Below are 17,921 nucleotides of genomic sequence, written 5' to 3'. Positions count from 1 at the left end.
TTGCATGAAATGGTGCAAAATTATGCATTTTAAAGCAGGAAAGGAATCAGGAAAGACATTTGTCTAAACTGCATTTACTAGTATTTATGACTTTCTTTCATCCTTTCCTTCTTTTCATCTTCTTTTGACCTTCTTCTCTTCATTTATCCTGTCCTTTCTATCCACCTTTCTTCTACACTTTGTGTTCTTTCTTCTTTACAGTTTCCTTTTATTCCTTGATCCATCTTACTGTCTGTGTCCTTTCATGTTGTGTCTCATTCTTTCTGTTTATTCCTATTTTATCTTCTTTACGTATTTCCTTATTCTCATTCTATCATGCTTTTCTGTTCCTTTCTTTTTTTATGATCCTCTTGTCCTTCCTTCTCCCCTTCATACCATCCTGTTGTCTTCATTTTCCTTCCATTTTTTAATTATTTCTCTTCAACCTTTGCATCTTGTTTTTACTTATTTGCATTATATTCTCCTTCATGTACTTTCTCATTTCATTTTCCTTATACTTCTTTTTGCTTTACCATTTCCTCTCACCCTGTTTCATGTTAACTATTCTTGTAGTGTTTATTAGCTTCTGCTTTTGTCTTGTGAAGACTTGCGAGTCATAGATCAGAGTTAGAGAGGGCGATAAAATCCTCCAGACTGACCCTGTGACCTTTAATTAACCTAATAGAGCTGATGCTTCCCTGCGTCCTTGTCTCCAGGCCACATCAGATGGACATCACATCAGCAGATGCCAGTGGGAGGCATGAAATGTGCTTTTGATGCAATGTGTCCTTTGTACCTGAACTCTGATGAGGAATGGAAGAACATTAAAAGTGCGCATTGCAGATAACAGCCCAATAAACGTGGCATCAGTTGGTGGTGGAAGGACATCCAGTGGTGGAAAGTAGAAGGATCGCTCTGGGTCCCAGTTCTGGCAGCTATTTCTTTCGCAGTCATATGCACTATTTGTCCTGGTGCCATTTTGCGACACCAGGACACAATTCAGCAATGCCCATAAGCTTTCTGCATTGCGTTCGGAGTAGCAGCGCGCAGGGGCGATGGACTTTCTTGTTTTAACTTCCAGTTAGGACGCATCAATGGCCTCATTTAAAGGGCCACCAGCCCTGCTTTTTTCAAGTATTGCCCTGTCTGTGAGCCATCGGGAGCCTAACACCGAGATGCCAATATTATAGTAGAAAAAGGCACATAGTTCATCACTTCACAAGTACTTTATAGAAACTATGACTTGGAGGCAGGCGCTCGTCTTTGTTCATCCCCAGGCCCCCATGGAAGAGGTGTGCACCTTAAGAATGCTAAATGTATCTAGGTGTATAACTAATGAACTAATCACAAACAAATGATTTAAATGGTGCCTAATGATTATTTGTAATGTAGTTCTTTTATAGAGCTGTTCATCCCAGTGAAGGTTGCAGAGCACTTTACTTCACGCACAAACAGAATACATCATACGTGTGTGATTCTACCGTGACAAGGGTTTTGTGTTGTAGAGGTGACATGTTAAGGGTGAACGATCTGGAGGAACACAAAGTCAGGATATAAAATGTAACCCAGTGACTGGGGCTGTCTATACTAACAATACTTTGTTAAATCATGGAGGAGCACTTCTTTGCAATGTTACACTTACACCAGATTGAAACAAAAAGCTGTAAGGACCGAACTACAGTTTGTATCTGCTTGGTCCCAGTACACTGATCCCTGTGCTATATTAGAAGGACTGCAACTTATGAACTGGAAGAGGTCAAATGATCTCCGTGTCAAAAGCAGTAGCCCCCTCACCTATCTACATAATACACAGATCTGTGATCTGCACGTCACAGAATGTACTATTTGGTAAGCACATTAACCCACTATGCTATCTTGAGTCAAAACAGTGATTGGATTACACACAGAACTCTTCCAAAACTGCAAGAACCACCAGAGTTAACTTTCAGATATTATAATTCCCTCGAAATTGCTGGGCACACAAAGTTGTCTGCAGCAGGTGTGTTCACCCTGTAAGATATTTTACAAAATAGCTTCTCTGTGACTGATTAGTTGATCTAGACTAGATTTACAGTTACATTTGCCCTTGCTGCCAATTTCTTTCCAGCAGATTTTTTTTATATTCATAAACTGAGAGCCAGGCTCTGCTTTTTCAAGCTCCACCTGTTGAGACTCCACTTCCTTTCGCCTGTGACCCCTTGGCCCCCAGTTTATGGGGTACTGGAGTAGATTATTTCAAATGCCAGCACTGACTACAGCTACCCACCCTAATCTTTCAAACGTGCCAATAATACTGTCTCATGAACCAAGACTCAGAGGAGGGGCTGGAGGATGTGGGAATGTGGCAACTCCGCAGTGCCCGCCCCTTCCAGGGATGGAGGGGCTGGGGGGCCCATAGTCCCAAGACAGTCTCTCTTTCTCTCTCTCTCTCTCTCTCTCTCTCTCTCTCTCTCTCTCTCTCTCTCTCTCTCTCTCTCTCTCTCTCTCTCTCTGTCTTTCACCCTCTTTCTTATTCTCTCTCTCTCTCTCTCTCTATATATATATATATATATTTCTCTCTCTCTCTCTCTCTCTCTCTCTCTCTCTCTCTATCTCTCTCTATCTCTCTCTCTCTCTCTCTCTCTCTGTCTTTCACCCTCTTTCTTAGTCTCTCTCTTTCTCTCCTGTTACTTTCTCTGTCTCCAGCTTTCTCTACCTCCCCCTTCTCTGCTTCTCGCCACCTATCCCCCGCTCACCACTTCCTACCTCTCTATTCACCTTTCTTTCTGTACTTCCCTCATTCCTTCTTCTATCATTCCCTCTCTCTCACCTTACTCCTTTTACCTCCCTGTAACTCCCTTGTACGTCCTACTGTCTTCTGTGTCTCCCTCTTCCCCCCCTTCTCTTTCAGCCTCACCTCAGGGACACTTTAAATGTTGGGGGGCCCTGCTCAGAACAGCTTTGAATGATTGATACAATTTCAGCTTCTCCATGCCCTCTTTGGGCAGCTGACCAGTACTCCAGAGGTACACTAGCCCAAATTCTGAATGTGTGTCTTTCTAATATTCAAGGATAGTGATGTCTCTTTTCAATGTTGTAATAAAACTGCAGCTCAATATTATTATTGGAAATCATCTTTGCGGCCGACTGCCACTTCTCATAAGAGAGGTCCTACTTTGATCTAAAAGGAACTTTTTTATGGATGTTGTGTCTTATTGAAAAATAAGCATCTCTCTGCAAAATGTCTGTAATAAACTCCCAGATATCACTCATATTAAAAATAAATTGAAGGGAATTGTTACTTAAAGCAATCTATGTTTAAGAATCGTTCAAGGTCACAGGGGCAAGACTCTCTGTAGAACAGAGCTGGCTGTGTAGGATGGGGCCCTGAGCCAGACCCGCTGAGCCCATGACTTCACGCGTCTCTGATTCGCTTTTCTCTTCTTCTCTCTCCACCTCTACAATGTAGAATCTCATCTCTCTCTGCCTCTGGATCCAGTAAATCCCCAGCCTTCTCTCTACCCAGCTCCCTCTCCTGGTTACCCCAACTCACCAGTCCCAAGGGCTTGAATTAGATGAAAATAGGTAACACATTTAATGGTGTTCTGAATAGGGGGGCCCAATATTATGTCCTACCCAGGGCTTCAAATAACCTACTAATGACACTGGCAAACAGTATACAGGACAGAGGTCAAGCTCTTCACAAGGTCCTCCTTCCTGTCACTAATATAGCGCCTAGACACAGGCTCAAGCCTTGAATCACTGAGGAAACAGTACAGGTTCTGAATAGCAATAAAACAGCCACAAAAGGTGCCCCACGCCTGGGCTCTGGGATGGGCAAGGAATGAAAAACACCTGGAACTTTTAAAAGGTTGTACTGCATGTAGGAAAGTACCATCTTGCCTGGCATGTTACCCCCATATTTCACTGTATATATGTTGTTTTAGTGTATGTGTCACTGGGACCCTGCCAGCCAGGGCCCCAGTGCTCATAAGTGTGCCCTGTATGTGTTCCCTGTGTGATGACTAACTGTCTCACTGAGGCTCTGCTAACCAGAACCTCAGTGGTTATGCTCTCTCTGCTTTCCAAATTGTCACTAACAGGCTAGTGACCAATTTCACCAATTCACATTGGCATACTGGAACACCCTTATAATTCCCTAGTATATGTTACTGAGGTACCCAGGGTATTGGGGTTCCAGGAGATCCCTATGGGCTGCAGCATTTCTTTTGCCACCCATAGGGAGATCTGACAATTCTTACACAGGCCTGCCAGTGCAGCCTGAGTGAAATAATGTCCACGTTATTTCACAGCCATTTACCACTGCACTTAAGTAACTTATAAGTCACCTATATGTCTAACCTTCACCTGGTGAAGGTTGGGTGCAAAGTTACTTAGTGTGTGGGCACTCTGGCACTAGCCAAGGTGCCCCCACATCGTTCAGGGCAAATTTCCGGGGACACAATTTCACGCGTGCACTATACATAGGTCACTACCTATGTATAGCGTCACAGTGGTAACTCCGAACATGGCCATGTAACATGTCTAAGACCATGGAATTGTCACCCCAATGCCATTCTGGCATTGGGGAGACAATTCCATGATCCCCCGGGTCTCTAGCACAGAACCCGGGTACTGCCAAACTGCCTTTCCCGGGGTTTCACGGCAGCTGCTGCCAACCCCTTAGACAGGTTTCTGCCCTCCTGGGGTCCAGCCAGGCCTGGCCCAGGAAGGCAGAACAAAGGATTTTCTCAGAGAGAGGGTGTTACACCCTCTCCCTTTGGAAAAAGGTGTCAGGGCTGGGGAGGAGTAGCCTCCCCCAGCCTCTGGAAATGCTTTGATGGGTACAGATGGTGCCAATCTCTACATAAGCCGGTCTACACCAGTTCAGGGATCCCTCAGCCCTGCTCTGGCGCGAAACTGGACAAAGGAAAGGGGAGTGACCACTCCTCTGACCTGCACCTCCCATGGGAGGTGCCCAGAGCTCCTCCAGCGTGCCCCAGACCTCTGCCATCTTGGATTCAGAGGTGTGCTGGCACACTGGACTGCTCTAGGTGGCCAGGGCCAGCAGGTGACGTCAGAGACTTCTTCTGATAGGCTCTTACCTGTTTTACTAGCCTATTCTCCTTCCTAGGTAGCCAAACCTCCTTTTCTGGCTATTTAGGGTCTCTGCTTTGGGGAATTCTTCAGATACCGAATGCAAGAGCTCACCAGAGATCCTCTGCATCTCCCTCTTCACCTTCTGCCAAAGGATCGACCGCTGACTGCTCAGGACGCCTGCAAAACCGCAACAAAGTAGCAAAGACGACTACTGCAACCTTGTATCGCTTCATCCTGACGGCTTTCTCGACTGTTTCCTGGTGGTGCATGCTCTAGGGGTAGCCTGCCTCCTTCTTGCACCAGGAGCTCTGAAGAAATCTCCCGTGGGTCGATGGAATCTTCCCCCTGCAACCGCAGGCAACAAAAGACTGCATCACCGGTCCTCTGGGTCCCCTCTCAGCACAACAAGCGTGGTCCCTGGAACTCAGCAACTCTGTCCAAGTGACTCCCACAGTCCAGTAACTCTTCAGTCCAAGTTTGGTTGAGGTAAGTCCTTGCTTCCCCACGCTAGACTGCATTGCTGGATACCGCGTGATTTGCAGCTGCTCCGGCTCCTGTGCACTCATCCAGGATTTCCTTCGTGCACAACCAAGCCTGGGTCCCAGACACTCTAACCTGCAGTGCACAACCTTCGGAGTTGTCCTCCGGCATCGTGGGACTCCCTTTTGTGACTTCAGGTGGACTCCGGTTCACTCCTCTTCTAAGTGCCTGTTCCAGTACTTCTGTGGGTGCTACCTGCTTCTGTGAGGGCTCCCTGTTTTGCTGGGCGCCCCCTCTGTCTCCTCATCCAAGTGGCGACATCCTGGTCCATCCTGGGCCACAGCAGCATCCAAAAACCTAACCGTGACCCTTGCAGCTAGCAAGGCTTGTTTGTGGTCTTTCTGCGTGGGAACACCTCTGCAAGCTTCTTCACGACGTGGGACATCCATCCTCCAAAGGGGAAGTTCCTAGTACTCTTCGTTCTTGCAAAACAACAAGCTTCTTTCATCTGGTGGCAGCTTCCTTGCACCCTCAGCTGGCATTTCCTGGGTATCTGCCCACTCTCGACACTGTCGCGACTCTTGGACTTGGTCCCCTTGTTTCACAGGTACTCAGGTCCGGAAATCCGCTGTTGTTGCATTGCTGGTTTTGGTCTTCCTTGCAGAATCCCCCATCACGACTTCTGTGCGCTCTGGGGGTTGTAGGTGCACTTTACACCTACCTTACAGGGTCTTGGGGTGGGCTATTTTTCTAACCCTCACTGTTTTCTTACAGTCCCAGCGACCCTCTACAAGCTCACATAGGTTTGGGGTCCATTCGTGGTTCACATTCCACTTTTGGAGTATATGGTTTGTGTTGCCCCTACACCTATGTACTCCTATCGCAATCTATTGTAACTTTACACTGCTTGCATTACTTCCTTTTGCTATTACTGCATATTTTTGGTATTGTGTACATATATCTTGTGTATATTTGGCATCCTCATACTGAGGGTACTCACTGAGATACTTTTGGCATATTGTCATAAAAATAAAGTATCTTTTTTTTTTTATAGTATATCAGTGTATTGTGTTTTCTTATGATATTGTGCATATGACACCAGTGGTATAGTAGGAGCTTTGCATGTCTCCTAGTTCAGCCTAAGCTGCTCTGCTATAGCTACCTTCTGTCAGCCTAAGCTGCTAGAAACACCTATTCTACACTAATAAGGGATAACTGGACCTGGCACAAGGTGTAAGTACCTCTGGTACCCACTACAAGCCAGGCCAGCCTCCTACATTGGTTGTGCAGCGGTGGGATAAGTACTTGCAACTACTTACCACTTTGTCATTGTGTACTTTTCATAAGAGAATAATATACAAAACAAGTTCAGTGTATGTACACCTAACCAAAAAGTTTTGCTTTTCTTCTCCTACACTATCTGCTAAGTGCTGAAAAGTACTCTTAAACTTTCAAAAGGTTTCAAAAAGTTGAAAACTTTTTTTTCCTGTTCTTTAAAAAATCCTGAAACTTTTTCTATCTTTTATCTGTCTCTAAACCTTCTTCTATCATGTCTGGTGTAGGAACTCCTCTTAATTTGGTCAATACAACTTATGACCACCTTAACTTTAAGAGCCTAAGGAGTCTCTGCATTGATAGAGGTTTAGTGGTAGGAAAGAACCCTTCTAGAGAATTACTGTCTAACATGCTCATTGAGAATGATAAGGCCTTAGCTGGCAGTTCAATTGAGAAGTTAGGAGATAGCTCACACTCTGACTCAGAGGAGCCCCTTGAGAGAATGGTACAGGGTTCACTTCCTAATCTGCCCCTTAGCAGACCACCTAGCATTGCTGGTAGTAATAGAAGCTCCCATCATAGTAGGGAAGGTTTTGTTCCTGAAGGCCAGGTTGTTAGAGTGCCAACTGCTAGGGACAGATCTCTCTCTGCTCATTCCAATATTTCTTCTGTGTCAAAACATTCCCAACCCACCCACCCTGATGACAAAATGTTAGAAAGGGAACTCAATAAGTTGAGAGTGGAAGAGACCAGGCTGAAGCTACAGCTGGCTCTAGACAGGGAATCCCTAGACTTAGAGAAGGAGAGACAGAGGTTGGGGTTTGGACCCCATGGTGGCAGCAGCAGTATTCCTGATAGCAATCCTGTGAGAGAGCATGATTCCAGGAATCTACACAAGATAGTTCTCCCTTACAAGGAGGGGGATGACATTAACAAGTGGTTTGCTGCACTTGAGAGGGCCTGTATGGTACAGGGGGTCCCTCAAAGGCAGTGGGCTGCTATCCTATGGCTATTTTTTAATGGAAAGGGTAGGGATAGGCTCCTTACTGTGAAAGAAAGTGATGCCAATAATTTTACAGTTTTGAAGGATGCACTCTTGGATGGATTTGGCTTAACCACTGAACAATACAGGATTAAGTTCAGAGAAACCTGAAAAGAGTCCTCACAAGACTGGGTAGACTTTGTTGACTATTCAGTGAAGGCCTTGGAGGGGTGGTTACATTGCAGTAAAGTTTCTGACTATGAAAGCCTGTACAATCTAATCCTGAGAGAGCATATTCTGAATAATTGTGTGTCTGATTTGTTACACCAATATCTAGTGGACTCAGATCTGACCTCTCCCCGAGAATTGGGAAAGAAGGCAGACAAATGGGTCAGAACAAGAGTGAACAGAAAAGTTCATACAGGTGATGACAAGGATGGCAAGAAGAAAGATGCTGAGAAATCTCAGGATAAGCATGGGGATAAGGGTAAAACCAAAAATCCTTCTTCAAATCCTAAACACTCTTCAGGGGGTGGGGATAAAACAAATTCTTCCTCTTCTTCTCATCCCTCACACATTAAAAAGCCTTGGTGAGTTGTGTGTAAAAACAGAGGCCATAGGCCAGCGGATAAGTCCTATCCAGGTAAACCTCCTGAGCCTACCACCACTGATACATCAAGCTCTAGTGCCCCTAGTAGTAGTGGTAATAGTGGTGGGACTGCTGGCAACAGTCAAACTAAGGGTGTAGTTGGGTTCACTTATGGGTCCATCATAGAAACTGGGGTAGTCAGTCCCAAGACAGTTTCTGTCACACCTAGTGGCATTGGCCTTGCCACACTGGCTGCTTGTCCCCTTACAATGGATAAGTACAGGCAGACAGTTTCAATAAATGGTGTTGAGGCTCAGGCCTACAGGGACACAGGTGCCAGTATCACTTTGGTGACAGAAAACCTTGTGGCTCCTGAACAACACATCATTGGACAACAGTATAAGATTATTGATGTCCATAACTCCACTAAGTTTCTTCCCTTAGCTATAGTTCAGCTTTGTTGGGGTGGAGATACTAGCCCTAAGCAGGTGGTAGTATCATCTAGCTTACCTGTAGATTGTCTCTTAGGTAATGACCTAGAGGCCTCAGGTTGGACTGAGGTAGAGTTTTATACCCATGCAGCCATGCTGGGTATCCCTGAGGAATTGTTCCCTCTCATTTCTACTGAAATGAAAAAGCAAAGGAGAGAAGGCCTGAAAACTCAGGATCCCTCTCCAACAACAGGTAAAAAGGGTATCACTGTATCCCCTAACCACCCTGCCATTCAGGATACCATTCCTGTGGTTGGAGAAACCTCTCCTGGGGTGGCACCTGTTCCAAGGGAATCATCAGCTGGCATAGCTGTACTCCCTGAGGTGGAAGTACCTCTCTGTGGGATAACAAATATTGGTGAGAAAAAGAGCACCATTTTAGTTAACATGGAGCATCCCTCCAACCCTCTCAGCGAAACCTTAGTGCAGAAACCCTACACTGCCTCACAACACTTAGGACAGCATCCCTGCCCTAGTGTGGAGCTCATAGGACAGCATCCCTGCCCTGCTCCAAATCAAGAGAAACAGCATCCCTGTTCTCTCTTCCAGCCATATGGACAAGGTTTTTGCCCAGCTATGGCTTTTCTGAGACAGCATCCCTGTCTTGCATTCTCATCACTTGAAATAGGTTCAGTGGATAATTCCTACTGCTCTAAACTAAAACTTACTGATAGAAACTCTGAAAATATATCTTCACATTGTTGCTTAGCTAAAAAACTTCAAACAGGGTGGTTTACATCCCAACAGGTAGTAACCATATAGTGGATGATAAAGGGAGTAACCAGTCTATTGCAGAGCTACTCTATACTTATCACCACTTAGAAAATAAAGTCTCAACTGGCCAAGTTTAGCCTTATTGTCCTTCGTTTGGGGGGGGGGGGGTTGTGTGAGAATGTAGCCTCTTTCTAGCCTTGTTACCCCCACTTTTGGCCTGTTTGTGAGTGTATTTCAGGGTGTTTTCACTGTTTCACTGGGATCCTGCTAGCCAGGGCACAGTGCTCATAGTGAAAACCCTATGTTTCAGTATGTTTGTTATGTGTCACTGGGACCCTGCTAGCCAGGACCCCAGTGCTCATAAGTTTGTGAGCTATATGTATGTGTTCCCTGTGTGATGCCTTACTGTCTCACTGAGGCTCTGCTAACCAGAACCTCAGTGGTTATGCTCTCTCTTTACAACTTGTCACTAACAGGCTAGTGACCAATTTCACCAATTCATATTGGCATACTGGAACACCCTTATAATTCCCTAGTATATGGTACTGAGGTACCCAGGGTATTGGGGTTCCTGGAGATCCATATGGGCGGCAGCATTTCTTTTGCCACCCATAGGGAGCTCTGACAATTCTTACACAGGCCTGCCACTGCAGCCTGAGTGAAATAACATCCACGTTATTTCACAGCCATGTACCACTGCACTTAAGTAACTTATAAGTCACCTATATGTCTAACCTTTACCTGGTAAAGGTTGGGTGCTAAGTTACTTAGTGTGAGGGCACCCTGGCACTAGCCAAGGTGCCCCCCACATCGTTCAGGGCAAATTCCCCGGACTTTGTGAGTGCGGGGACACCATTACACGTGCGCACTATACATATGTCACTACATATGTATAGCGTCACAATGGTAACTCCGAACATGGCCATGTAACATGTCTAAGATCATTTAATTGTCACCCCAATGCCATTCTGGCAATGGGGCGACAATTCCATGATCCCCCGAGTCGCTAGCACAGACCCGGGTACTGCCAAACTACCTTTCCCGGGGTTTCACTGCAGCTGCTGCTGCTGCCAACCCCTCAGACAGGTTTCTGCCCTCCTGGGGTCCAGCCAGGCTTGGCCCAGGAGGGCAGAACAAAGGACTTCCTCAGAGAGAGGGTGTTACACCCTCTCCCTTTGGAAAAAGGTGTCAGGGCTGGGGAGGAGTAGCCTCCCCCAGCCTCTGGAAATGCTTTGATGGGCACAGATGGTGCCCATCTCTGCATAAGCCAGTCTACACCGGTTCAGGGATCCCCCAGCCCTGCTCTGGCACGAAACTGGACAAAGGAAAGGGGAGTGACCACTCCCCTGACCTGCACCTCCCCTGGGAGGTGCCCAGAGCTCCTCCAGTGTGCTCCAGACCTCTGCCATCTTGGAAACAGAGGTGCTGCTGGCACACTGGACTGCTCTGAGTGGCCAGGGCCAGCAGGTGACGTCAGAGACTCCTTCTGATAGGCTCTTACCTGTGTTGCTAGCCTATCCTCCTTCCTAAGTAGCCAAACCTCCTTTTCTGGCTATTTAGGGTCTCTGCTTTGGGGAATTCTTTAGATAACGAATGCAAGAGCTCATCAGAGTTCCTCTGCATCTCTCTCTTCACCCTCTGCCAAGGAATCGACAGCTGACTGCTCTGGACGCCTGCAAATCTGCAACAAAGTAGCAAAGACGACTACTGCAACCTTGTATCGCTGATCCGGCCGCCTTCTCGTCTGCTTTCCTGGTGGTGCATGCTGTGGGGGTAGTCTGCCTCCTCTCTGCACTAGATCTCCAAAGAAATCTCCTGTGGGTCGACGGAATCTTCCCCCTGCAACCGCAGGCACCAAAAGACTGCATCACCAGTCCTCTGGGTCCCCTCTCAGCACGACGAGCGTGGTCCCTTGAACTCAGCAACTCTGTCCAAGTGACTCCCACAGTCCAGTGACTCTTCAGTCCAAGTTTGGTGGAGGTAAGTCCTTGCCTCCCCACGCTAGACTGCATTGCTGGGTACCGCGTGATTTGCAGCTGCTCCGGCTCCTGTGCACTCTTCCAGGATTTCCTTTGTGCACAGCCAAGCCTGGGTCCCCGACACTCTAACCTGCAGTGCACGACCTCCTGAGTTGTCTTCCGGCGTCGTGGGACCTTCTTTTGTGACTTCGGCTGAGCTCCGGTTCACTCTTCTTTGTAGTGCCTGTTCCGGCACTTCTGCGGGTGCCGCTTGCTTCTGAGTGGGCTCTTTGTCTTGCTGGACGCCCCCTCTGTCTCCTCACGCAATTGGCGACATCCTGGTCCCTCCTGGGCCACAGCAGCATCCAAAAACCCTAACCGCGACCCTTGCAGCTAGCAAGGCTTGTTTGCGGTCTTTCTGCACGGAAGCACCTCTGCAAGCTTCTTCACGACGCGGGACATCCATCCTCCAAAGGGGAAGTTCCTAGTCCTCTTCGTTCTTGCAGAATCCTCAGCTTCTACCATCCAGTGGCAGCTTCTTTGCAACCTCAGCTGGCATTTCTTGGGCATCTGCCCACTCCCGACATGAGTGTGACTCTTGGACTTGGTCCCCTTGTTCCACAGGTACTCTCGTCTGGAAATCCATCGTTGTTGCATTGCTGGTGTTGGTCTTCCTTGCAGAATTCCCCTATCACGACTTCTGTGCACTCTGGGGAACTTAGGTGCACTTTACACCTAATTTTCCGGGTCTTGGGGTGGGCTATTTTTGTAACCCTCACTGTTTTCTTACAGTCTCAGCGACCCTCTACAAGCTCACATAGGTTTGGGGTCCATTTGTGGTTCGCATTCCACTTCTAGAGTATATGGTTTGTGTTGCCCCTATACCTATGTGCTCCTATTGCAATCTACTATAACTTTACATTGCTTGCATTACTTCCTTTTGCTATTATCTGCATAATTTTGGTTTGTGTATATATATCTTGTGTATATAACTTATCCTCATACTGAGGGTACTCACTGAGATACTTTTGGCATATTGTCATAAAAATAAAGTACCTTTATTTTTAGTATATCTGTGTTTTGTGTTTTCCTATGATATTGTGCATATGACACTAGTGGTATAGTGGGAGCTTTGCATGTCTCCTAGTTCAGCCTAATCTGCTCTGCTAAGCTACCCTTTTCTATCAGCCTAAGCTGCTAGACACCTCTTCTACACTAATAAGGGATAACTGGACCTGGTGCAGAGTGTAAGTACCCTTTGGTACCACTGCAAACCAGGCCAGCCTCCTACATTGTGTACATATATCTTGTGTATATTTGTCATCCTCATACTGAGGGTACTCACTGAGATACTTTTGGCATATTGTCATAAAAATAAAGTACCTTTATTTTTAGTATATCTGTGTATTGTGTTTTCTTATATTGTGCATATGACACCAGTGGTATAGTAGGAGCTTTACATGTCTCCTAGTTCAGCCTAAGCTGCTTTGCCATAGCTACCTTCTATCAGCCTAAGCTTCTAGAAAGACATCTTCTACACTAATAAGGGATAACTGGACCTGGCACAAGGTGTAAGTACCTCTGGTACCCACTACAAGCCAGGCCAGCCTCCTACACTGCACAAATATATCACCTATAAAATAACAGCCTTTACAGGTAGTTTTGATAACAGAATAATAAAATACCCCAACACCTGAGCCCTATGTGCAGCATCATAGTTTTCCCAGCTGCCCCGTGCATAAAGCGCTGTGCCCAGACCGGGTCTCATATTGCCCCTGACTCTAAAGCGATGTAGTGCACCCCATAGGGCAGCTAGTACTCACTTTGCCCCAGTAAATAAAGGCTCATAGACCGACAGGTTTCCACAGTACCCGGGTAGAAAGCGCCATAAAACGACAAAAGCGTTTACAGTGACCCGTGGTAAACCCAAAAGACAGGTAAATGTTCCTGTATGTAATGTACCACAGCAGGTCAGTGGTTTGTATTTTACCAGTACTTAAAGCATCATTGTCAGGTCAGGTCTCACTATCTCTACCAAGTTCCAGTGTCTTCTCACAACCTCTTTGATGGAAGTGCTCGAGGGACTAAAAGTGTCCACCATTATCATCCGTTCATTTCTTTAGGCGCCAAGACTGATTCTCTCAGCAGTACAATGCTCACTTTCATGCCCTTCATACTATTTCCTTAGGGTATCTGTTAGACCTGACAGCCTTAGGGTGGGTACCCCTGACATTTTGCCTGCCTCCCTCCACTTTTTGGACACTGTTTTTGCTGCTTTTGGGACTCTGCGCACTTTAACAACTGCTAACCAGTGCTAAAGTGCATATGCTCTCTCCCTTTAAACATGATGACATTGGATCATACCCAATTGGATTATTTAATTTACATATAAGTCCCTAGTAAAGTGCACTTAATGTGCCCAGGGCCTGTAGATTAAATGCTACTAGTGGGCCTGCAGCACTGATTGTGCCACCCACATAAGTAGCCCCTCAACCATGTCTCAAGCCTGCCATTGCAAGGCCTGTGTGTGCAGTTTCACTGCCAATTCGACTTGGCATTTAAGAATACTTGCCAACCCTTAAACTCCCCTTTTTGTACATAAGTCACCCCTAACATAGGCCCTAGGTAACCAATAGGACAAGGTGCTGTGTAGATAAAAGGCAGGACATGTACCTGTGTAGTTTACATGTCCTGGTAGCGTAAAACTCCTAAATTCGTTTTACACTACTGTGATGCCTGCTCCCTTCATAGGCTAACATAGGGGCTACCCTCATATGCTGTTTGAGTGGTAGCTGCTGATCTGAAAGGAGTAGCAAGGTCATATTTAGTATGGCCAGAATGGTAATATAAAATCCTGCTGACTGGTGAAGTTGGATTTAATATTACTATTTTAGTAATGCCACTTTTAGAAAGTCAGCATTTCTCTGCACTTAAATCCTTCTGTGCCTTCCAATCCATTGCTGGCTAGGTTCAGTTGACAGCTCCCTTGTGCATTCACTCAGACAAACCCCCAAAACAGGATGCTCAGTCACACTTGCATACATCTGCATATTGAATGGGTCTTCCTGGGCTGGGAGGGTGGAGGGCCTGACACTTAAATGTCACAGGACAGTGCCTGCCCTCCCACAAAGGACTGCTGCATCCCCTACTGGGACTCTGGCAGACAGGATGGAACTAAAAGAGGACCTTGTGCACTTCTAAGCCACTCTTTGAAGTCTCCCCCACTACAAAGCCACATTTGGGTATTTAAGCAGGGTCTCTGACCCTACCAACTCAGACACTTTTGGGGTAGACACTCTACGTCACAGACACTTCCTGGGGAAGAAACCCTGAACCAAAACCTGCAACCTGCCAAGAAGAACTGCCTGGCTGCCCAAAGGACTCACCTGTCTGCTTTTCTGAGAAGGAATGCTGCCTTGCTGTTACCCTGCTGCCTTGCTGCTCTCTGGCTGTGCTGAGAAGTGCTCTCCAAGGGCTTGGATAGTGCTTGCCTACTGTTCCCTGAAGTCTCAGGACCAAAAAGACTTCATTCCTTCAAAAGGACTCCTTGTGCGGCGAAAATTGATGCACAGCCTGCAAGAAACGATGCACAACCTGCATCGTGGTGAGAAAATCACCGCAAGCTGAACCGGAACGACGTAGCCTGACTTCTCAAGGAGATTTTATATTTTTCTAAACACAGTGTGGTGTATTTTTGTGGTGTTCTACTGTGTTATTATATGATTTATTGCACAAATACTTTACACATTGCCTTCTAAGTTAAGCCTGACTGCTCAGTGCCAAGCTACTAGAGGGTGGGCACAGGATAATTTGGATTGTGTGTGACTTACCCTGATTAGAGTGAGGGTCCTTGCGTGGACATGGGGTAACCTGACTGCCAACCAAAGACCCCATTTCTAACATGCAATTGTCACGCAAAAGAGTTACACGAGGCAGAGCTTGCACAGGTGATCAGATGAAAGTATGCGTTGAACCACGTCCTGAGGTGTGAGAAAACCGACATTGGAGTTCCTGTTTCTCAATGTACTGGGACACATAAAAGCTAAGCTCCGAGCACTGTTCACCAGCGCCCACAAGATGGTGCACGTGCACAATGGGAGCTATTTTACAAGTGGCAATATCCCACCATCACAGAAACTCGTTTTCAAGCCAAGAAAACTACAGAGATTTCAAGACCAAACACAAAACCTCACAGCTGCATAATTAAAGTACAAAAGCAGCCCCTGTTCAAACCATCATCTTAAACAGATGTGGATGTCCCAAGCCCGAAGCTTCTAAATAAATGGATGATGTGTGGCCCAGCGCCCGGAACGGTCTTTAGGAATCCCGGCCACGGTACAACAGTCTGTGATCCTGATCAAACCCCTCCGGCTATATAAAGACGTATCTGATCCTGATGTAAAGCATCCCGGGGCAACCCACTCCTTAAGGACTATCATGTATGAGAAAAGGTGTCATTTCTGAAAACGAGCTCTTGACACGGATGTAACTGCCTTATTTCGCTCACAATGTCACACATGAGGCGTGAAATGTTACAGATAAACGCACTACACGCGGGAATGTCACACATAAGCAAACTGAAAGCTTTGTAGCTATGCATTAATGACAGCACCCGGCGTAAAAACTGTTCCACCACCACTGATTTAGCATTTAGTAAAGTGAATGGGGCCCAAATCATGCCTGAGCTTTAAACACTTTCCCAGTGTTGGGCTGAGTAGTGCCTCTCCCCATGAAGGGCATGCTGGGGGTAGCGCTGGGGACCTCTAATCGTTTTTACAATCACTCTAGGTTGCAGGGTGGAGGGGTTATTGTCTCAGCAAGCCCTGGATGTTTATAATCTCTTAATCGATAAAAAAACACCTTGAATTTCCTGTTTCTTATTGAAACCTGGCTAAATGATCTCCCCAACACTGATACAGCAACTGTGGATCCAGCAGCTGATACTATCCATCATCTGGACCGGAAAGGAGAAGGGGTGAGGCCTGGCAGTCATTCTTGGCAAGTTCTGGCATCATTTGGTATTTCATATAGAGACATGTGAAAGAGCAGAAAGTCTGGATTTCCTTCATCCTGAAGTTTGCACACCTCCTCCAGATCTCTCAGGATCTCTGGGCCTGATTTAGATATTGGCGGATGGGTTACTCCGTCACAGCGGTGGTGGATATCCCTTCGCCAAAATCTAAATCCTATTCTCCTATGGGAGTTAGATTTCGATGGACAGGATATTAGTCACCGTTGTGATGACGAAACACATCCCTCAGTATCTAACTCATGTCCTCTGTGACAAGGTGGCTGATTTCTTTGAGAAGAAGATTGAACCCACTCAAGCAGGCTTCACTTTGAGTAAGCTGCCAGTAGAGAGGTTTGAGTTTAAGAAAATATGTCTAATACTTAGTTCCTCTCACCATTGCAGATCGCTAATCTCGGTTACCAATACTTTGCCCTCCAGTCCCATTTATTTCTAGTGCCAAGCATCACATCAGTGTCTATGGTCCTCATTTATGTCCTGTGGGATTTAGATTTTTTCAGATGGGATATCCATCATCCTTGTGACAGAGTAACCTGTCCGCCAATATCTAAATCAGGCCCTATATCTGCAGCAATAAAGCACTTTAAAAGAAAGGTAAAAAAGTATAAATGCATGCATTGTGTAAAGGATGCACCAGAGGTCTGACAGAAGCAGGTGATGTTGCTCTGCCCTGTCAGGTTCACAAGAATTAAAACAACTTTGGAAGCAGGGAGAGAAGTAACTAAACATGAGTTAAATCATTTTCCCACTATGGGCCTGATTACAACCTTGGTATAAGGGATTACTCCTTCTCAAATGTGACGGATATCCCGTCTGTCGTGTTACAAGTTCCATAGGATAGAATGGAATTTGTAATACGGTCGGTGGGATATCCATCACATTTGGGACGGAGTAATCCCCCCCGCCAAGGTCATAAATCCGGCCCTACGCGAGGAAAATGCTCTCTATACCAGTGGTTTGTTGATTCTGTAGCCCCCACTTAATCACTACTGGAGTCCGGGGCCCTACTGAATCAATACTGGAATCTGGGACCGTCCACTGAGTCATTATGTAATCCGTGGACTCTGGCCTAAGCAATTGCGATGATTTGAACGGCTAAACAATACACAAAAGTACAAAAGAAGCATTCATCAAACAAATACACAAATTATGAAATATAGGCCCTCATTATGACATTGGCGGTAAATACCACTTACCGCCATGCTGACTGCACCAACTTACCGCAGCGGCAGATATCCGTTCACCATATTATGACACACACACACACACCAATCTGTCAGTATTCAGCCACATACATAAATCCGCCACACAGAAGGTCAGTGATAAACTGGCGGTATCCAAACGC

This window comes from Pleurodeles waltl, chromosome 5 (genome assembly GCF_031143425.1).
Source record: "Pleurodeles waltl isolate 20211129_DDA chromosome 5, aPleWal1.hap1.20221129, whole genome shotgun sequence".
NCBI lineage: Eukaryota > Metazoa > Chordata > Amphibia > Caudata > Salamandridae > Pleurodeles > Pleurodeles waltl.
The sequence above is the reverse complement of the archived record's forward strand: the minus strand, read 5'-3'. Positions refer to the sequence as shown.